The 22,954-nt window shown below is 40.7% G+C and overlaps 2 pseudogenes across 1 annotated transcript; both read right to left on the reverse strand.

Moving 5' to 3' along the window:
* Nucleotides 1–6,346: 6,346 nt before the first annotated feature.
* Nucleotides 6,347–8,453, reverse strand: LOC143534258 (uncharacterized; annotated as a pseudogene).
* A 1,648-nt stretch (nt 8,454–10,101) lies between these two features.
* On the reverse strand, nt 10,102–13,327 carry LOC143534231 (putative WD repeat-containing protein C2A9.03; annotated as a pseudogene). Its single transcript, XR_013135512.1, has 9 exons — nt 13,041–13,327; nt 12,775–12,933; nt 12,599–12,685; nt 12,035–12,169; nt 11,837–11,947; nt 11,640–11,731; nt 11,067–11,172; nt 10,710–10,796; nt 10,102–10,634 (listed from the first exon to the last, which is right to left on the reverse strand). The product of XR_013135512.1 is annotated as a putative WD repeat-containing protein C2A9.03 (transcript).
* Nucleotides 13,328–22,954: the final 9,627 nt, after the last annotated feature.

Here is a 22,954-nt window from a genome sequence, read left to right on the forward strand (position 1 = left end):
GAAATAGATGACTTGGCAATGATGTGACATTGATGTGGAGAGGCTAGTTGAATGACATGTGAACACTTGGTGTGAAGAGACTAGTAGAAAGCCATGTGGACAATTGTATTGCTTTAATAGTATTTAAAGATTTTGTTTTTGAGATGCTGTAGAAGAGGCCAAGAGGGCATGGAAAGTGGCAATACCTTAAATAATTGAGAAAAGAAGCGATGCCCATTACTTCTTTTGGTAAGGTTTTTGACTCATACCTACCTTTGATACAATAAGAGTTTTAGGTGGCCGTCGAGCCGGGATTGATTGGACGGATTGAAGTACGAGTTTCTATTCATGGACGTGTCAGCCTACATCCCACGGTTCCTTACTTGATGAATGAAGATGATCGTGTAAACCAGTAGTTCGTTCGTGATTGAAATTGCCATTCAAAAAATAATGCCCATTGTTTCTCTCGCATCCCGAGCCGCATTAAGATCCCAAAATACAATAATAACCCTGATGGGAGTTCATAAAATTTGACAAGGTAACATCGGATTGAATAAGTCCCCATAACTTATAATAACATAATCAATTCCTAGACGTTATTCGAGTCAATTGTAAACCCAAAATTGTCAAATTAGCGATACATTTTCTCTTCAACACTCCCAATCCCACACATGTCAATAGAAAGAATATTTATTTGTAGACTTTTTAGTCTCCCCTTCTATTTATCAATTTACCAAGATACCAATTGTCTGTAATTCCAGACCGAATTCACAAGTCGGTAAATATGGAAGGAACTAAAGTCACAAGTCGGTCACGTTGGTTTAGTATCCTAATTATAATTAACAGGATTAGTATGATAATGTCTTGGTTACCAGACAAGGGTTAGATCTATAAATACAGGGCTTATATAGAGGCTTTGGATGTGTGATCAATATAGAATTATTTTAATGAGTTTTTGAGTTAGTTTTCTTTTTGTAAGTATAATGGTTGCCTTACTCCGTCGTACCATCCATAATAAAGCCCAAGGCCTTTTCCATGTCAATAGCTTTGGACAATTCATTAATGAATGCAACCCCACTAACCCCATAAGAATTCGAAAATTTTGAATCATGCAAATATTTGTAATTGTTACCAACCGAGTCCGAAGATGACATAATAACTTATTAACTTCCTTCTTAGTTCCGAAAAGGTTCCCATAACCTTTGGTTGAAAAACCGAACACCTCCAAACTCCAGAGGTTTAAAAGTAGAAAAAAACATCTTTTTGATCACCATGGATTCACAATACGAGTTGATAACTTAGAAGTATGTCAATAAATCAAAACGTAAATTGTGCATGTGCATGACATTAAGATGCATTTGTCTTGAAATATCAAGATTGTGTTATATATTTATGGGATATTGGTTTTTAATACTCCCAACTTTCTCTCATATGTAGATAACACTCCTAACTTTCAATTTGTCACCCATTACTCCCAACTTTCACCCTATTTTCCTGTACCCCTCCCTGTCTAAATGAACATAACATCGTTAATGTTTTGGACTAAAAATGTCATTTTAATTAGTTGAGGGGGTGAAAAAGAAAATTAAATTGTTTAACATATTTCAAAATTTGCCACCATCCAACCCTAGATCAAACATCACCACTCCATCCTCATCAACTACCACCACCACAACAACAGGATTCCAACACCACCCCGTCTACCACGTCTACCACATATATCAATCCTTCTTTCCTTCAAAATGCTTGCACTCCACCTCAGATTAACAAGTAAATGGCTTCAATTTAGGACTCAATGAGATTCAAGTCAGAAAAGGGGATTAACAAATTGCAGATCGACTAGTGAAATTGGGGTTCCTCCTAGGGTTTTAACAATTGCTGAGGATAGAGTTTTAGGGAGGGGTCGGGTAATAGATCGTTGTCAGTTGTCAAAGGTGTTCCGTATATTTCTAACATGTTCCATTGTCGTCCAATGAACTATCGGGTATGACGACAACGAGGTGGTGGAACCCTGCTCGCCGACACCCTCTTTTTCGGTTGCGTCCACCCCCCGCTGTTGTACTTGTATAAATGCCACCGTCCCCTTCTTGTCGTTGTACAGGAACGCCAGACCAGATCATCGCCGGAAAATATGGCATACCATCTCTATCCCTCTCGTCGACTTTCTCTCTCTATGTTTGACAATATCTCTTTGGTAGCTTATATGGGCATGAGATATATGTGTTAAAAATTTTTTTTCACCCCTCAACTAATTTGAATGACATCTTTAGCCCAAAACATTAACGAAGTTAGTGTTCCTTTAGACGGGGAGTGGTACAAGAAAATATGGTGAAAGTTGGGAGTGGTATGCAACAAATCAAAAGTTGGGAGCGCTATCTACCAATGAGAGAAAGTTGGGATTATTAAACACCAATATCCCTATATTTATCTATGAGGGTACCCTTAAAAACCATCGTGGCCCTTGCATGTAATAAGTTCCATGATATCCCTGTCTAGCCGGTTAACAAATTCAATAGGCGGGTGCAGCCTTTTGTGAAACAAGTGTCAACTAAAACCAAGAAACTGTTTATAACCATGTACATGAGGCTTGAGCCAGTTGCAATGCAGTATGCACGAGTTAATTTTAGTTTTGTGATGGTGTAATTAAAATTGAAAGGGAAACATTATAAATATCTTGAAAGAGGGCATTTAAGGCATATTAGGAGTTAGTATTGAGGAATGTTGCCTTTTACTAGCTATTTAGGGTGCATGTAGTGGACGGAAATTTTGGGCGATATTGAAGTTTTGGGGGCGACAACACTGCCCCCGGGCTACAAAAGGGGCAAAATGTTTGGGAGTGGGAGGTGGGCGACAAATACTAGTCCAATGGGTTGTGTTTGGGATATATTATTATTATAATATGGTGTGCGTGTGATATATATATATATATATATATATATATATATATATATATAGGGGGAAAGTTATTCTAAAAAGAAGTAGTTTCCTAGGAAGACTAGGAATAAATCACAACCATTGGATCATGTTAATCAATTGTTGAGATTTAAAATTATAAAAAACCGACATAGTTTCCTAGAATTATTCTTTAACCATATGTTGTAATGCCACTTGTCAAAAATCTATTGGTTCTTACCATTCTTAGAAAACTATTTATTTTTATTTGAACCCTTTTCTACATATATATATATATATATATATATATATATATATATATATATATATATGACTACAACACCATTACACCCCAAAACAAAAATATATTCTTTGCTAATTGGATGCCACATGTCGCAATTCATCCCAATTTATAGTCCATTCACTACACATAGCCTAAATGACACAAAGTTTCTACATATCTGCCATCAATATCCCCATTAAAAAGATTGCTAAAGTGTTATGTCTTCAACAATTACCCAAATTCACAAGTTGGAAAGGGAAAACTAAAATTTGATACAATAGGTTTTGTGAAACCTTGGTATGTTAAAGATTTAGGTGTGATCACTTAAATTCATCATCATCATTATAATCGTACTCAGTAAATCTCATTAATAGCAAAGCTATGACAGGGTCTGAAGAGGGTAAAACATAGACAATCTTACCTCTACTCCATAAGAATAGAGAGACTGCTTCCAGTGAGATCTCCGGCTCGATAGTGGTTTTGCATCAAGCGTTGAACAAAAGGCACATAACACTCAACCATCAGGACCCAACCGATTGGTGCTTGTACCATTGTCTTTCGGCTATCAACGCCACCACATGATGCCTGATTAATCTTCCGCAGCTTTTAACGTTATTTTATTGAAATTGGTAAAATAACATTAAAACTAGTGCAATTTTACTTTTGTCCACCCAAGAGCCCACACATATAGCAGGGCGTATGTGATCACTTAAAATGCACCCATCATATGTACAACTTTAAGGTTTTATAATTTCATTTTAACATCACAATGCATGGGTGGGTAAAAAAAACTCATTTTGTTATTTCAAACTACTGATACTTATAACACAGACAACTAGGTGTGAACTTTGATTTTAGTACCTTATCCACAAAAACTAATTTAGCTAACCCTATTCGGGCCAACCCATTATTATCTTCATCAATCGTATCATCATCAACATGCCAACCTTGATTCCAGGCTTAAAATGGTTGTTACTGATGGCAGATTACTAACATACTATGTTATCTAAAACTGATAAAAGCATGCATGAATTTGTTCTTGATCTTAATGCTCTCAGATACAAACCTGGGTTAAATGTTCTTTCATCTAAAATTAGGGATATTGGTTTTTAATACTCTCAACTTTCACATGTTGGTTGATACCACTCCCAACTTTCGATTTGTTACCTACCACTCTCAACTTTCACTCTATTTGTTTCGGGCACTCCCGAACTTAACGGGCGCTAACTCCGTTAGATTTTTTGCTGACATTGCATTGTTCTTGCTGACGTGGACGTTTTTATAATTAGGCTGGCAAGCCTACCCGGAAAATACACTTTAAAGAAATTTCATAATTTCATCTCATCACTTCATCTTCATCTTCTAGATCCATAAAACCCTAACAACCACCACCACCCACCTAGACACCTCCATCTCCACCCCCACCACTCACCCACCCCTTTCCTTCAGCCACCACTAGTAAAAAAAAACCCACCACTAGTAAATTAGGTGGTGATCGGAAAAAAAACGAGGGAAAGGGGAAGATAGATAAAGAGCGACAAGTAGGGTAAAGGGGCGGTTCAGGTTGCAAATCGTTTTGGATGTCGACAATGACGATGATTTGCCTGACTAACCTTGCCTCATCTTTGTCTATAAACCATATTCCATAGCTGTCTCACTGCCTGCTCCCACCACACGCACACTTCTTCCAACCTATAGAGTAAATCGCGAGAGATGGAGAAAATAAATAGATGTGGTCGTTCAAATGGTGGCAGGGGTTCAAATCGTGGTGTTGGTGGTGGTATGGTTGTTGATTAGGGTGAGGGTGGGGTAGAATATGGTTGGTTGTTGGATTTTTGGAATTTTAGAATTTTAAAAGGAATTACACATAAGCCTGCCACGTAATTAAAAAAATGCCAGGTCTGCATCTCCGCTAACGACGTTAGCTATCTGTTAGCGAGGGAGTGACAAAAACAAATATGTTGAAAGTTGGGAGTGGCGTATAACAAATTGAAAGTTGAGAGTGATATCGATCAATTGGTGAAAGTTAGGAGTATTAAAAACCAATACCCCTTAAAATTAAAACAAGCAATTCATGAACATAAACGAATGTAAACGAACATAATTAAACAAAGGTAAACGAACATATATGAACAAATGTAAACAAACACAAACAAACATAAATGAATATAAATTAACACACTTAAATGACCACAAACAAACAAATATCAAACATTATATAGATGATATTCAATGTTTCATCTAAAAATGAATATGACCAAATATAAATGGATCAAAATATGTATAAGTATATCACTTTCTTAATAAACTAAATTATAATAAAAAAATTATATTCACAATATTGGAAACGAAACATGTAAAACAACCTTTCCCTAATACGATGCATGAAAGCTAGAAATAAACAAACGTTTAATTGAGTTCATAATTAGACATTTAGACCCCGTAAAAGAATCCTAATTATCAAAATTTGGGCCATAATGGGTCTTCATCATAGTATTTTGGGTTATTTTGGATTATAAGTAACTTGCATTTGGGTCTTTGTGGGCTGAAGTAAAGAGAACAAAATTGATTACGCGGGTCATGTTAAGACTTTCTAATACAATTTAAATTAATTACTTCTTCTATAGTTCTATTTATATGATAGTGAAGCTAATTATTCCTTTAGTAGGCTTTGATGAATCTTAATAGTTTTGAAAATATTTTTGGATTTTTATTTGATATGAAAAAAATTAAAATAGACTAATAGTAAAACCATTATAAAAGTATATTAAGTTGAATTGAGTAGTTTAGACTTTAGATGTTAATAATTTGTATATGTTTAAAGCTAAAACTTTAAGAAAGGTTGTTATATTATATTAAACACTGACTTAATTCCTATGGAAACAGTGACCTAAATCCCTAATCTGTTAGTAATTGTCTTTGTTAGTCCGCCTATGATCACTTTTGAAAATAAACTGAGTTAACGGTATGTAAGCATGTGATTGTTATTAGTAGCAAATTGAAATTTGCGACTGCCAATAGTCAGATTATTAGTTGAGATTAATTTTGGCCAATCTAGATCGTTTGGATTATTAAAATTCAATTTTCCATATTTTAAAACTAAACTGAAAATAAAAGAGGTTGAACACAAAGATTTCACATAAAAAACCAAGTCATATGATACAATACAATAATGAAATGAAAATCTTATTCTCAAACACCATTAATTTGGTCATTATTTCTTGCCCTTGTTCTAGCCTTCATTAGTTTCCTCATAACCCATATTATGAAGAAAATAGTGTGAATGAACCCAAACAACAAACACATAAGAAGCCATACAAAACACTTGTACAAAGTTGTCGGATTCACCCACGAATCAGGAGACATGTTAGCTATTTCGTGTAAGTACGAAACCGTCACGAAAAATATGATGCAAAGAGTTGCTAGGTTGAGCGCCCACAAACAAAACTTGTTCCTTAAAGGAATCCCACTTAACAACACCACAAGAATCATAAGAGATATAACCATTATTATCGTATACACAGCCACAAAATCGTTGAACGTGTCATGTATCCCCGAGTAGAATGATGTTGTGGCCACTATTATTGTTGCGAGTATTAGAATCGCGCGTTGTTTTTCCAACCAGTTTCCGTTGTTATTTAAATTATACCAGCTCCATATTCTTGACATTAATCCTTTGGGTTTGTTATCATGACTTGTAACATTTTGTGACGACATAAGTTTGATTGATGTTTGAAACGATTTAGCTCTTGAGAAATTAGCTTCCATAAGGAGAGTTCGGATTTCTAAGGCTTTGATATCCCGTGGACAATGATCAAGAACATCTAATGCTGTGAATCCGTATCCGTTAACAACGTTTACATTCATTCTGATGCTTGGTTTCTGAAGCAGATACTTCACAGTCTACACAAACATTATAACCCAAATTTGTTAGGCAAGTCTACAAAACTGGATAGTCACCGGGTAAAATGTTGAGACTGTTTTGCAACCGAATTTAGTGACTGTTTTTGTTTGTATTTTGCTACTTGAGCGTGCTAAGGGTGGCAAATGTGACCCATTGGGCTCAACGGGTTGTATTAAAATATATATAACGGGTCAGAATAGGTCAAACAAAAAAGTAAAAATGATTGAAACGGGTCAAAACGGGTTGACATTTCTCGAGTTTTTATTTTTATTTTTTTATGGAACAAGAAAAATGAAGGAAACTTTTTAGTATTTTTACTTTTTTGGTTTTTGATTTATATTTCGAGTTATGATTTTTTTAATTATTGTTTTGGAATTTTTAATGAGGTGTTTTTGAAATCTCAACCCATTTTGACCCATTTTGGAAACCCCTCATTAAAAAATTCAAAAAAATAATAAAAAATCATAACTCGAAATATAAATCAAAAACCAAAAAAGTAAAAATACTAAAAAGTTTTCTCCGTTTTTCTTGTTCCATAAAAAAGAAAAAAAAAACTCGAGAAATGTCAACACGTTTCAATTATTTTCTTTTAGTTTGACCCCCATTCTGACCCAATATATACATTTTAATACAGCTCATTCAACTTATGGGTCACATTTGCCACCCCTGAGCGTGACCGCTGATTTGCCACTGTTTTTAGCAGACAATTTTGTGACTGGTTTTAAAAGAGAATAAAAAACAATACTTTTATTGAGATTACAACTATATAGCTAAACTAGTACCTGAACCTGCTTGTTAACAGCAGCAAGGTGCAAGAGGGTATTCCCATTACGATCGGTGAGCGTCGCGAGCTCATCTTCATTCCACAATTGACACAACAATTTAAACGCTTCAAAACGATTATAAGCGATGCACGTATGCAAAACGGTTTCCCCGTTTTCTTGTAATTCTCTACTAATATCAGCTTTTGTTTGAATCAAAAGTTTTATAATCTCCAACTCTTCATTCTTTACAGCCAAATAGGGTGGCGTTCTTCCATCTTGGTCACGAAAACGACACCCTTCATCATATGTAACCCGTAAAAGCTCACGCACGATCTCCACGTGGCCCCCAGCCGACGCTATGTGAAGCGGTGTTTGCCTTAACGAGTTGAGGGACATTGCAAGTGTCGGTTTTTTTAGCAGAAGAATCTTTGTGAAATCGACGTGGCCTCGCAATGTGCAATGGAGTTTCACTTAATTGAGTTGGTGAAACTCTATCGAGAATGAGTTCGTCTTGCTCGAGCAATGCATTGAGGGCTTGTATGTTTCCTGTTAAGGATGCTTCAAACAGGTTTTTGTCCATTGTGATGTTGTTGGTTTGTGTATGTAAGACAACATATGATATGTGCATATTTATATAAATGGATAGCTCATAGATAAGATGGATACTGGCTTCTTGTTGGGATGGTTCTTTTGACATTTCTTGAAACTTTGACTTTGTCAAAATGTTTTGAAGTCAACTCTCGTATTGCTTAATGATATGGTTGTCAATATTCGGGCTTATCATGTGATTACATAAAATAAATACAATGATATGAATTGTCAAGATAATTTGCTTAAAATAAAGTTTTAAACATAACTTTGACATTTTTTTTGGGAAAGTACATGAATGTGGATTGTGGACAAGTTGATTTACACAAGTTTGACAAATGTGTAAAATTTAGGTATATTGTGGTTTTTATTAATCTCAACTATCGTTTTTTGGTCGATGACGGTCCGCGACTAACGGAATCCTAACGCCGTTAGTTGAAGGTCGCCAGAAAAACGGTTTCGACCGGAAAACACAATTTTTTTTTCCGGAAAACTCAACATTTTTATCCCAAACATCTTTGTAATTTTGTATCGGACCTTTAAAAACATTTTTCTAGTAAAAACTTCAATTATTGAGGTCGCTGGAACTCTATAACCATCGTCGGAAATGGTTGGTGGTGCTCAAGTGGTGGTGGTTGGTGGTGAGTCAATTGGCGATAGTGGCGGTGCTCAGGCGGTGTTTTCTGGAAAAAATGTGACTTTCCGACCAAAAACGTTTTTCTGATAATTTGCAACTAACGATGTTAGAACTTCGTTAGTCGCAGACCGTTGGAAACAAATACGTTAAAAGTTAAAACCGTCAACAGCTAATTCGTTAGTTGAAAAAGACAACGACCAAAAAGATATAGTTGGGACTAATAAAAACCAATATATCTTTATTTAGGTACAACTTTGCTCAGTTTAAACACATCAACCCGTCAATCCAACTAACTAAACAGATTAACCCACAAACCCGTTTACGGTTTTTATACATATTCTAATAAGAAAGGACAATGATTTTTGCATACTTGCAATTAGAGGTGCACAAATTGGGTTTTCTAAATACCCGGGTTCGGGTATAGAACCGGGTTCGGGTATGAGCGGGTACGAGTATGACCGGGTATTGGTAATAATCGGGTAGGGTTCGGGTCGGGTATTGTCTCTAAAAATCATACCCTATGCATCGGGTTTGGGTCGGGTATAGAACCGGGTATTCTAAAACCGGGTATTTGAATACCCTATTATCGGGTATTGAAAAAACTCTATTTTCGGGTTTTTTCGGGTATTTTTTTATATAGATTGGATTTTTTAAAAGTTTTACACTTTTAGGGGTATTATTCGCGTATTTTTAAGGTATTTTTCGGGTATACATCGGGTATTTGAAATACCCGGTTTCGGGTATTGGAAAACCTCGGTTCTGGGTTCGGGTATTACCGGGTACAAATCGGGTCTTCGGGTATTACCGGGTACAAATCGGGTCCGGTTAGGGTTCGGGTTTTAGTGCCAAAATGCATACCCTATCCGTACCCTACGGGTAGGGTCGGGTTCGGGTATTAAAACCCGGGTATTAGAAAAACCGGTCCCGGGTATTTATTTCGGGTCCAGTTCCGGGTTCAGTTTTTTTTTCACCTCTACTTGCAATTTGCAAAGAAAACACAACCCCTATACACCTCTCAACAAAAGTCTTACATGACATCCATGGTTTCAATTCATCATCATATACTCCAATATATAACCAAAACTAAATCAGCATCCATAACAAACACCAAACCAAAACTCATATCAGAAATCTTATTATTTTTAGGTAGTAACTAACTACTAAACCTAGACCTACACAAAAGAATCAAGGTAACCGTACTTATGTCGTTTGTTATATTGTAACAAACTAGCATAAGTACGGTCCCACACTCCGATATATAGCGTCTCATCATCGGGACTAAGTGACGCACCCGATATTTCCCCAAAAAAATCGATTTCTTGTCTTTTTTCACAGTTTAGTTTTGTGTCGTAAATGTGAACAAAGTCAGCAGGCTCCGCCACCACCAAAAACTGACCGTCTGATGAGAAACGAACTGACCGAACTGCCCCCATGTTGACCTTGAGAACTGAAACCGGGGTTGAGAGGTTTCTTAAATACCATACCCTGCATGTTTTTGTCTTGATTCCCGGTAGCAAACAGTCTTCCGTCTGGATGCCATGCGGATGCAAACGAGTAGTCCAGGTGACCTTGAACAGATGCAACAGTCTGCAAACAAGATATAATTTTATTAAAGACAACGAAAACTAATAATAGAAAAACATAACACGTACAATATCTTACTTTTCCATTTGAAGAATCCACAATAAGTCCATCAAGATGATCTCCAACAACGGTTATAAGCTTGCGATTAGGGCTCATTGATGAATGCTAAAAACCACAAAAGGAATCGATTATAGTGGAAATATAAATCACATCACTCGTGACCAACCTATGTTTTATGACTTCCTTTCTTTCAAAAAAATAAAAAAACTTTTTGACAACCCGACCGACCCCATTGTCTTGAGAGTAGAAAAAAGGGATACTGGTGTCAAATTTGTAACAGAAATTTTTGTCTCAACATACTTTAAAAAAGTTTAGAACTTTTGGACTAAGTGTTCAGGGTCAACTCATTTTGGAACGTATATGCAAGAAACTCACATTGATTGGCCAAGGGAAACGGAAATGATTCACAAGTTGAAATCTCTCCATAGCATATTCTCTCACACCACCATCATTGTTTGATGCCATGAAATGCATTTCACCACTGCAAAATAACTCAAGTTATCAGTATGTCAACACCAATCACGATTCACAAGCTGTTCTTAAGATGGCCATTTTGACTATATATAGGTCAACTGGTGTTATGTTTTAAGTGGTAAACCAACAAAAAAGCTAAAAAGGAACCTGTCAAATAACCCAAATGGATCCACCAGAAGTATTTTTCTTTTTCAAAGAAAAATAGCTAAAAATGTTATTTTTATTCCACACGACCAATTAAAAATGTGATAATTAATGAATCTATTCAAAAACAAGCAAATATTCAATGGAACGATGCAAAGTTAATCGAAAGCCAGCAATAGTGTATTTTCTCCTAAATCATTTCATACATAAACCTACATTATTCTTAAAGTAATACAAGTTTTATAACTTTTAAGTTCGTGACCATATCTGAAACACCAACCGTTTATAATGAAACAATAACATTTTAGGCAAAAAGTTTTGTGACATTACCTCAAGCTGTCATATATCTCAACCGCATTTGTTATGGCATTTTCCTCATAAGTTGTTCTTGTACAGAAACTTACTCCCTGTTTATCCAACCGCTGCATCATTTAATAAAAAAAAAAAAGAATATTAGACTCCAAATGCATCTTACAAACCAATAAAACTTGGCATAAGAAAATTAAACCATTATACTTCCAAAATACCTTACAAGCAAGCTCTCCTTGAAACCCTCCAGCAACTAAAAAATCATCCTTAACAGCTAAAGTACTAATCTGTGTTTGTGTAAAACCTTCTAACAAACTCCCAGCATGTTTCTAGATGACCACAAACCATGTAATTAAATAAATATTAAAACAGAAATCACCAAAACGTTGTGAATGTTGTGAATATAATAAAATTACCTCGGTGGGTGCTACATGACCAGAAAAGTTGAGGACCTCGGTCAGATTGTACGATAATGATGACCAGAGCATCATTGAGTAGTTAGACATGAGGTATACATCATGTTTTGAGGTGGCCCACACCAGGTTCCTTAACTGAAAATTTGAATTATTTCAATAATAATCTAAAGCATCGGATTGAAGGATTTTAATGGTTTTAGGCGTAAATAAAACAAGATAGGCGACATTCGACTAGTTTGTCAACTCGACCCGAAACACATTTTAGTCTTCTAATACTTGTATATATAACAAGTTAGTTAAATATGAATATAAAATATTTCATCGTTTCAACAACAATGAACAAAAGTTGTAATAAGCTAATTTTTGAAAAATGGTGTAGAAAGTTTTATGCATTAATAAACACTTTGGACGACTTTCAACCCATTAGAATAACTTCATCTTAACTTTTTTGTATTATAATGTATACACATTATATAAGATAATAACATAACAATCCTTAACTGATTAATATATGAAATAAAAATGTCACCTTTACATATTTCCAATGAACCAAACACCAATTACCTGAAAGTGAAGAATTGTAGGCTTCACCAATCTTGTATTGTGAAAAAACTCATAGTAGTTGGCACCCTTCTGCTTTTGCTTACACTTCTGCATACAGAAAACCACATATACACATAAACACACACATATATATTACACAAACATGCATAGCATAACCAGAATCGTTAAAGCTGTACCTTGTCAACAGCTTCACCTGATAACGGAATGTTTTCATAGTTTCTATATTGTTCCAATCGCGTGCGTCTGTAACTTTCTCTCGTTATCTTCAACCGATCCCACGGAATCCCTTGAATATCTTTACCTCTCCTCGCTTGAGCCGAAGATGTATCCGTCACCTTCATAACATAAAAACAATAATAATTAACATACAATACATAAAAATAAAAGCATCTAAATACAAACAACATTGAAAGTAAAAGCAACGGCAATTAAATTAACTAACCATATCATAATCATCAACAACTTCATACACACCACCTCCCTCCACATCATCCATCACAAAATCCAAAACATCTATCTCATCTGCTATGTAATCAATTTCATCAACCTCATTTTCAGGCATCCGGTAATCCCTGCAAAATCACCCGTAATTCGTTAGCAAGTTCTTCAATTTCCACCTACCCAGAACTTATTCCATCATAATCATTAAAACCCATTTATTAATTTCACATTAATTGATGACAATAATAAAAGCCCAAAATCAGAAATTGGTGAAATTAAGCATGAAGGCATAATTAGCCCTAATTCGTTAGCAAATTCTTCAATATTCATCTACCCAGAACTTATTTCATCCATAATCGTTCAACCCACATATTAATTGATGAAAAAAAACCCCTAAATCAGAAATTGGTAAAATTAAAATTTGCCCTGATTTCGTTAGCAAATTCTTCAATTTTCACCTCCCAGAACTTATTTCATCATAAACGTTCAAACCCATATATTAATTTCACATTAATTGCAAAAAAAAATTCTAAATCGAAAATTGGTGAAATTAAACATGAAGGCAAAATTAGCCCTAATTCGTTAGCAAATTCGTCAATTTCCACCTACCCAAAACTTATTTCATCATAATCGTTCAAACCCACATATTAATTTCACATTAATTGATGACAATAAAAAACCCTGAAATTGGTGGAATTAAACACAAAGGCAAAATTAGCCCTAATTCGTTATCAAATTCTTCGATTTCCACCAACCCAGAACTTATTTATCCATAATCGTTCAAACCCACATATTAATTTCACATTAATTAATGAAAATTAAAAAACCCTAAATCAGAAATTGATAAAATTAAAGGCAAAATTAGGGTTAGTGAGAGGAAAAGCGTGGGCGTTGACGAGATGAGAAACCCAGAAGAAAAGGTGTGAATTTTGGATTGGAGATTGAATTGAAGGAGGCGAATGAATTGAATTGAAAGTGTGTGGAGAAACGTAAAAGATTATGAATGATTGAAGTGTCTAAAATCGAGGAATGAATAATAGTATTTTCTGGGTTGGGTTTTCGTGAAATATCGTGGATCAATTATTATTATTAATGGAATTAGAGTGTGAGTCGGAAGGGTTTGTTGTTCTTCTTCATCCAAAGACGATCTTTTTTTTCTTTTGGGCTCTGACGAAAATGATTTCACACATTACTGGCGGGACACTTTTGCTAATAGAGTTTGTTTATACTTGAAGAAACGCTAATTGACTCGGGGCAGATTACGGATAACCTGGGGGTTAAATAGATGTTTCCCACGAGGGGTTAGGTCCGGCAAAGATGGTTCTTCTGATGACCTGCAAAACAGACACCGTGAGCTCGTCACTGAGAAGGGGGGTACCTCCTTGTGACCACCCTCCGGCGTGAGAATCAGACTAGATTGCTCTTGAATATAAGTGTATATTAAGAGAATGACTAGAGCAGATATCAGGTAATATATCAAGATATAAGATATGAGATAAGATGATACCATTCCAAGGTGTTGGAGTATTTATAGCCGAAGGTAGGTTTCCAAGCAGGTACAGCCGGCTGAATAGTGTTCCCGTTCTGCCAACTATGGGCTACGCACATGCCATGCTGGTGGTTGGTGGGTAGGCAGCGGCTGATAGTGACCAGGCCGGCTGTGTACTATTCCTTTTCCACCAACTGCAGGCTATGCACGTGCTCCGACAGGTTGGTGAGTAGGTAGCGGCTGATAGTGACAGGGGTTGGTGAGTAGGCAGCGGCTGATAGTGACCAGGCCAGCTGTGTACTATTCCTTTGTCACAGTGAGCTGTCGCAGCTTTGGTCAGATCTTTTGTCCACACATCGTCAGGTACAGTACAAAAGATCCTCCAGTATCGTACGGACTGGCTCATTTGGGCGGGAGTATTCCCGGCTTTGTGCGGGAGTGTTCCCGGCTTGCTCACTCCTTCTTCAGGTGACATTACTGAATTATTTAAGAGTTTAGTGCCTTGTGCGTGTAGCCTTGCTGCGCGGGTAGCCTTCCCTGATGGCTAGTATCCGTAGCTGCGGGAACAGGCGGAGTACGTCGACCATTGGGAGGCTTTTCCTGCGGGAACAGCTTGCGTACTGCGCGTAAGGACGTCACGTCTCTGAGCATGGTGGGTCCTGCGGATCCAGTTGGTTTCTGCGCAGACGTCTCTTCGAGGTGAGTCTTGCGAGTTTGGTCTTTGCGCAGACGTCCCTCTTTGAGGTGAGTCTTGCGGGTCCAACTGGGCTCTGCTGGGACCTACCTCTTCAAGTCCCCCCAGTCCAATGTTCTTCTCATGAATTGTTAATAAGTGAGGTGAACTTTTGGACTTAAGCAAGGGGTTTTGAAAAGGGTTTAGTTTTAAGGTTTTCCATGGGGATTCTTCCCGCGGAAGTCCTAATGTCACGTGCAGAAATTCCCGACTTTTCTGCTTGATCTTTGGGTATGATGCGGGTAGGTCTGTAACCTCCTCGCAAGTCAGGAGCGTTGAGTTCCACTTGTGTAGATTCTCCATGAGGTTTTGGTAGTTTTGAACATAGTGATCAATTATGTTAAAACAACCAATTCCATCATGGAGCTTCAAACAATCTAGTTCTCGACGTTCCCGCTATGCGGGGATGTTATTCCCGTTTCCGCAAGCATGGCCCAGAAGATCCTTCTTGGTTTCATTTCCCTGCGGAGTGCTAGGTATGTGAAGGGTTTTGCCTTGACACTGTACCCGCACTCGTCTTATAGTTACTTTACTTCCAAGGTATTCCTGGCTTCAATTCCCTGCGGGTGCTAAGTATGTGAAGGGTTTTGCCTTGACACTGTACCCGCACCCGTCTTATAGTTACTTGGTTGCCGAGGTATTCTTGGCTTCAATTCCCTGCAGGTGCTAAGTACGTGAAGGGTTTTGCCTTAACACTGTACTCGCACCTGTCTTATAGTTACTTGGTTGCCAAGGTAAGGTGTATGGTCCCGCTTACTGTTGAATCTTTGGGACTTGCGTTATAAACGTTACATGACTTGCGCATGCATATTTTAGTTTATTTTAGCAATTTTCCCAGTATTTTGAATAAGTTAACCGTTCAACGCGCGGTTGTCAATAGGTTAGTGTTCAGCTTCCTCTATCATGATTATGCGGGTAGGACCGACACTTTCATTTAGTGGGATGACTAATCTTTACCTATAACTGACCTGCGTGAAGGTTTTCCGTTTTTTGTGTTTATGCGGGTTTTGCCGCCGTCCACACGCAACGTCTTTCCATATTTATGCGGTGAATACCGGCATACCGTCTGAAAAGTTTATAAGTATAAATGTAAAGCGATCAACACAATGTGATAAAGGAGAATCATTTCCATTAGAAGTGGCCCCAGGCCGTTTCTTTATAAGTTTGGAATTGATCTACATGTAACATTTGCGTAATTGAGCTCCATTCCATGTTCTTGGGATGGGGGTGCCATCGAGCCTTTCGAGCCGGTATGCGCCCTCTCCCAAAACTTCTTTGATAATGTATGGCCCTTCCCAGACGGGGGCCAGCTTTCTTGGGCGTTCTTGGTTCGAAGCCTCGTTGTTACGCTGTATGTAGTCTCCGACATTGAAGTTGCAGAGTTTTACCCGCGTGTTGTAGTACTTTTGCATCTGTCGCTTGTAGTTCTCTTCACGCGCTGCGGCTAAGTCTCTGCGTTCCTCGGTTAGCATAAGGTCTAACCGTCTTTCCGCATCATTGTCCTCTGGTTGAATCAAGACCCTTGGTGAGGGTAGACCAATTTCGACCGGGACCATGGCTTCAGTGCCATAAGTGAGGCTGAACGGGGTTTCTCCCGTACTTGCCTTTTTCATCGTTCTGCGTGCCCAAAGGACGTGTGGAACTTCGTCCACCCAGCCGGATCTGTGTTCCAATAGTCTTCTCTTTATGTCGTCGACGATGCTCCTATTTGCTCTTTCCACCTCACCATTACCCTGCAGGTGCGCCACTGAGGTAAAGGTGTGGGTGATTTGAAGTTCTTTAAGCCACTGTTGTAGCTTCTTGTCAGCAAAGTTGGTGCCGTTATCGCTCACCAAATTATGTGGAAGCCCGAAACGACAAATAATAAATTCCCAAATGAATTTTTTGATATGTTTTGCGGTCGTTTGGGCTAAGGGTTTTGCTTCTATCCACTTGGTGAAGTAGTCGATGGCGACCACTAGATACTGGACGTTCCCTGCTGCTGTGGGAAATGGGCCTGTCACGTCGATGGCCCACTTCTGAAATGGCCATGAAGAGGTGACTGGAACAAGTTCATTTTTCGGGCGATGCGTATTGGGCGCGTAAAGTTGGCAAGACCTGCACTTTCTGATGTACGCCAGCGCATCCGTATGCATCCCCGGCCAAAAGTATCCCGCGTTGTTTAGCTTAGCTACAACTGCGCGTGGACCTGCGTGTATCCCACAGATGCCCTCGTGTACTTCCCTTAGGAGGTAGTTGGCATCTTGGTCGTCAACGCATCTGAGGAGTGGGCCAAGAAAGTTACGTCTGTAAAGGATGTCATCGATGAGTTGATAGTTCAGTGCTTTAAAACGTAGTTTTCTTGCCTGTGTTTTCGACTCTGGTAGTATACCCGCCGCAAGGTAATTTATTATTGGTGTCATCCACGTTTCTGTGCCGGTTTGGATGACACAGACTTCCTTGTGCGGGACTGATGGTGCTCCAAGGAGTTCAATGCGGATGTCCTTTCCCAAGTGGGTGAAAGCCAATGACGCAAGCTTGCTTAACGCATCCGCAGATTTGTTTTCGCTACGCTTGACGTGTATGACTTTACAATCGTTAAAATCGCGCATGAGGGCTTTTGCTTGAGCGAGGTACAGGGCCATTGTGTCGTTCACGGCCGTGTACGTCCCGTTTATCTGATTGGCTACTAACATGGAATCCACATGGGCTTCCAAGTTCTTTACTCCCATCTTTCGCGCAATCCTCAACCCGGCCAAGAATGCTTCATACTCAGCTTCGTTATTCGTACTTGGAAAATCTAGTCGAATAGCGTAAGTGTATTCTTGGCCTGCTGGGTTGGTTAGTTTTAACCCTGCTCCTGAGCCCTCGTTGCTGGCTGCTCCATCAGTATAAAGTCGCCAGACCTCATCGATGTCCTGTGCTGGAGAGGGTTGAGCCTCGTCCTGGCACTCTTTCTCCCGCGAGACGGGGACTTCGGCAATAAAGTCAGCCAAGACCTGGCCTTTTATGGCTGGCCTTGGCTTGTACTGTATCGCATATTCTCCCAATTCTATTGCCCATTTGGCTAGGCGTCCCGACAGTTCGGGTTTTCCTAAAACGTTTGCGAGTTTGAAATTGGTGAGAATAGTAATTGGGTGACCTTGGAAATACCGTCTTAGCCTGCGTGAAGCCTGTACAAGTGCTAAGACTAATTTTTCCAGGGTAGAGTACCGGGTTTCGACGTCTGTTAGGAGACGGCTAACATAGTAGATCGGCATCTGGATGCCTTTTCGCTCGACTAGCAGGACGGCCCCGGTTGCTCTATCTGTGGCGGAGAGGTATAGGATTAATTCCTCTCCCGCTTCTGGTGCTGTGAGCGTTGGGAGTTCGATCAAGCGTGACCGAATTTCCTGAAAAGCTGCTTCCGCTTCTGGTGTCCAGCGGAAGTGCGTTTTCTTTAAACAGTTTCTCAGCGTCGACACGAATGGGAACGACCTATCCGCATGATTTTCCAAGAAGCGGTTAAGTGCAACTAGGCGTCCATTCAGTGTCTGAGCTTGCTTGATGGTAGTAGGTGATTCCATTTTGATAATGGCTTCGACCTTTTCAGGGTTCGCTCTGAAGCCATCTTTTGTAACAATGACTCCTAAGAACTTCCCTTCTTCCATCCCAAAGGAACACTTGCTTGGGTTGAGCTTCATGTTTATCCTTCTGAGTGTGTTGAATGTTTCTTCGATGTCTTTCAACATCGCTTCTGGGTCAAGGCTTTTGATGACCAGGTCATCCATGTAGACTTCCAAGTTCCTCCCAATTTGGGCATGAAACTCTTTGTCCATCAGGCGTTGGTATGTGGACCCGGCATTCTTAAGTTTGAATGGCATCATTTGATAACAAAATGTGCCATCGGGCGTCCGAAATGCGGTTTTGTCCTGATCGTCAACGGCCATGTGGATTTGATGGTACCCTTTATACGCATCAAGGAAGCATTTAAGGCGAAACGGTGCTAACGAATCTACCTTAAGATCAATTTCGGGTAACGGGTAACAATCTTTGGGGCATGCTTTGTTCAAGTCTTTGAAATCTATGCACATGCGTCATTGCTTGTTAGACTTCGGTACCATAACGGGATTTGCAACCCAAGTTTGATATCTGCTAACGCGTACGATGCCCGCATCAAGGAGTTCCTTGACTTGGGTTCTACACGCGTTAGCTTGTTCCGCCCCCATTACTCTACGCTTTTGTATGACCGGCGTAAAAGCCGGGTCACACTTGAGCTTATGCTCTGCCTTACTTCGAGGTACACCAGTCATGTCAGCTGGTTTCCATGCGAAGATGTCAGCGTTTTTCTGTAGTAAGCGTTTGAGTAAGGTGCGCGTAGGATCAGTGATTGTTGGGCCAATGGTAACCGCCTGGTCGGGGTATTTGCCATTGAAAGCCCATTCTTCTGGTTCGGTGATGGTGGGTTTAGCCTTCTTTGGTTTGGGTGCTGATGAGACAGATGCGATGCATACCTGGGGAATACCTGTGGCCATCGCCACGCCCTCAGTTGTTGGCCATCCCATCATGCCGTGGACTGAAGATACCACGGCATTGAATCTTGCCATCCCGTCTCTCCCGAAGAGAATGTCGTATGTGTGGTGTGGCTTCCTCATTACGACAAAGTCCACGTCCTCTGTGCGGGAGTGTTTTCCATCTGTGAGAGTGACGGGGAAAGACAGGATACCCAGAGGGGTGTTTGTGCTGCCGTCGAACCCTTCCATCGAGGCGTAGACCGTTTCCAGGCGTTCCTTGTCCTCGTCATCTAGCTTGTCGAAGAACTGCCTGTACATAACCGTTGACGAGGCGCCGTTGTCAACAAGAGTGCGGGAAGTGATGTAGTGCCCCAGCTGGCTTTTGATGACGATAGGGCCTTCTTTGCTGGGTCCTCCTGGCACTCGCGAGAAGCGCACCTCAGCTTCTTTCCATGCGCATGGTTCTGTCGTCCGTCTTTTTCTTCCTCTGATGTTACCATGAACCATGTGAATGCTGATGTCAACGGGCTTTCGTCCGTTGCTTTTGTATCGGTTGTCATTCTTCCCTCCATTCCTGATTGATGCCACCAGGTGTGTAAGTTTGCCCTCCTTGACGAATGTTTCAATAATATCCCTCAAGGATGAACACTTCTCAGTGGTGTGACCCTTTGTACCTTGGAAGTCACAGTATTTGCTCTGATCCGCGCCAGGTCGGTGCCGGACCGTTGGAGCTTTTGGCCATGGGAGTTTCTCAGTGGCAAATATCTCCGTGACGCTTTTGGTGAGCGGCGTCCACCTGGGGTGTCGGCTTGATGGGTGCTGTGTTACCCCTTCCGCCTACTAGGGAGCGAGAGCTGGATGAGGTGTCAAAGTTTACCCTTGACTGCCACATGCTTAGCTTCCTCTTTTTGTTTTGCCGGGCGGTCCGGACGTTGTTTTCTCTAGTCTTCTGCGTTTAGAAGTTTGTAGTCTGGGACAGATCCCCACCCAGTTGCTTCTCTGTTTCGGCAAAGCGCTTGGCCGCCGTCATGATGGCATCCCATGTGGATGGCATGCCGTCTTTACCGGTCAACGTGCGGATAAGCTCTGGGTATTCGGCGCCTTGGATGAAAGCGGCGCGAACAAGGTCTTCGCTTATAACGCCCAGACTCAGCTTTTTCGAGTTAAAGCGAGTGATGAAGTCTAGTAAAGGTTCATCCTCCTCTCTAACGCAGTTGAGGATCGTCCATTGTTCTTCAGTATATTTCCTCTGTTGACTGAAGTGTTGGCTGAACTTGTGTTGGAAGTCCGCCCAATCATAGATGTGGTGGACCGGTAAACGGTCAAACAACGCTCTAGCCGCTCCAACCAGTGTCATCTGGAACATATAACACCACGTGGGTTCCGTCCAGTTGCTGACGGTTGCCCCCGCTATGAATCTGTTCAGGTGATCATCTGGGTCGGATATACCATCATAAGTGTCGATGTTGGGCATCTGCTTGGCACTTTTCGGGGCGATTGCTTCTGCAATGTCCCTTGCAAACTTGGACGTTCCCGCGTTTGCAGCAGTTGGTCTGAAGGTTTTGGAGAAGTCACGTGGGTTTCCCCCCGCATTCCTTTGTTTGAAGGTTTCTCCGAAATTCCTTCTCGGTTGGAAGTCCGTTTCCTTACGCTTCCCTTTCGCCCTATGGCGAGGGTTTGCGTCGGTGTCGGATTCCTCCCGATCATCGTCCGAGGACTCGCACTCACTGCTCATGTTGAGCTGTTGTCGAGTGCTTCCAAATTCGTCAGCTCGTTGGACGGAACGCAAGAGTTCGTCCAACTCAACTTGGAATTCCTTCTGACGTGCCTCCGCCCATGCTTTAACTTGTTCAAGTGTTTGGCGGGGGAGTCTCGTCTGTTGTTTTTCCGCCTGGGTATTAATGAATCCCAGGGGATGGTTGTTTACTGCACTTGCCCCGGCTTGGGTAACCGGGGTAGTGTTCGTAAAATTTACTGCACTTGCCCCGGCTTGGGTAACCGGGGTAGTGTTCGTAAATATTGTGTGCTCGCCGGTGTTCCCCCCAGTAGCTGGGGTTGTGGTTACCGGGGTTTCTTGGTCACTCGTTGGCCTTGGCAACGGAGTAGCCTTAACCATCTTTCCAGAATTTTTGAAAAAACTGTAAAAGAAGTAGTTCTAGCTTTTATGCACGGATGGCGCCAATGAAGAAACACTAATTGACCCGGGGCAGATTACGGATAACCTGGGGGTTAAATAGATGTTTCCCACGAGGAGTTAGGTCCGGCAAAGATGGTTCTTCTGATGACCTGCAAAACAGACACCGTGAGCTCGTCACTGAGAAGGGGGGTACCTCCTTGTGACCACCCTCCGGCGTGAGAATCAGACTAGATTGCTCTTGAATATAAGTGTATATTAAGAGAATGACTAGAGCAGATATCAGGTAATATATCAAGATATAAGATATGAGATAAGATGATACCATTCCAAGGTGTTGGAGTATTTATAGCCGAAGGTAGGTTTCCAAGCAGGTACAGCCGGCTGAATAGTGTTCCCGTTCTGCCAACTATGGGCTACGCACATGCCATGCTGGTGGTTGGTGGGTAGGCAGCGGCTGATAGTGACCAGGCCGGCTGTGTACTATTCCTTTTCCACCAACTGCAGGCTATGCACGTGCTCCGACAGGTTGGTGAGTAGGCAGCGGCTGATAGTGACCAGGCCGGCTGTGTACTATTCCTTTGTCACAGTGAGCTGTCGCAGCTTTGGTCAGATCTTTTGTCCATACCTCGTCAGGTACAGTACAAAAGATCCTCCAGTATCGTACGGACTGGCTCATTTGGGCGGGAGTATTCCCGGCTTTGTGCGGGAGTGTTCCCGGCTTGCTCACTCATTCTTCAGGTGACATTACTGAATTATTTAAGAGTTTAGTGCCTTGTGCGTGTAGCCCTGCTGCGCGGGTAGCCTTCCCTGATGGCTAGTATCCGTAGCTGCGGGAACAGGCGGAGTACGTCGACCATTGGGAGGCTTTTCCTGCGGGAACAGCTTGCGTACTGCGCGTAAGGACGTCACGTCTCTGAGCATGGTGGGTCCTGCGGATCCAGTTGGTTTCTGCGCAGACGTCTCTTCGAGGTGAGTCTTGCGAGTTTGGTCTTTGCGCAGACGTCCCTCTTTGAGGTGAGTCTTGCGGGTCCAACTGCGCAGACGTCTCTCTTTGAGGTGAGTCTTGCGGGTCCAACTGGGCTCT

This window comes from Bidens hawaiensis, unplaced genomic scaffold (genome assembly GCF_021521415.1).
Source record: "Bidens hawaiensis isolate Kalapana, Puna unplaced genomic scaffold, B.hawaiensis_p1.1 tig00010124_1, whole genome shotgun sequence".
Classification (NCBI taxonomy): domain Eukaryota; kingdom Viridiplantae; phylum Streptophyta; class Magnoliopsida; order Asterales; family Asteraceae; genus Bidens; species Bidens hawaiensis.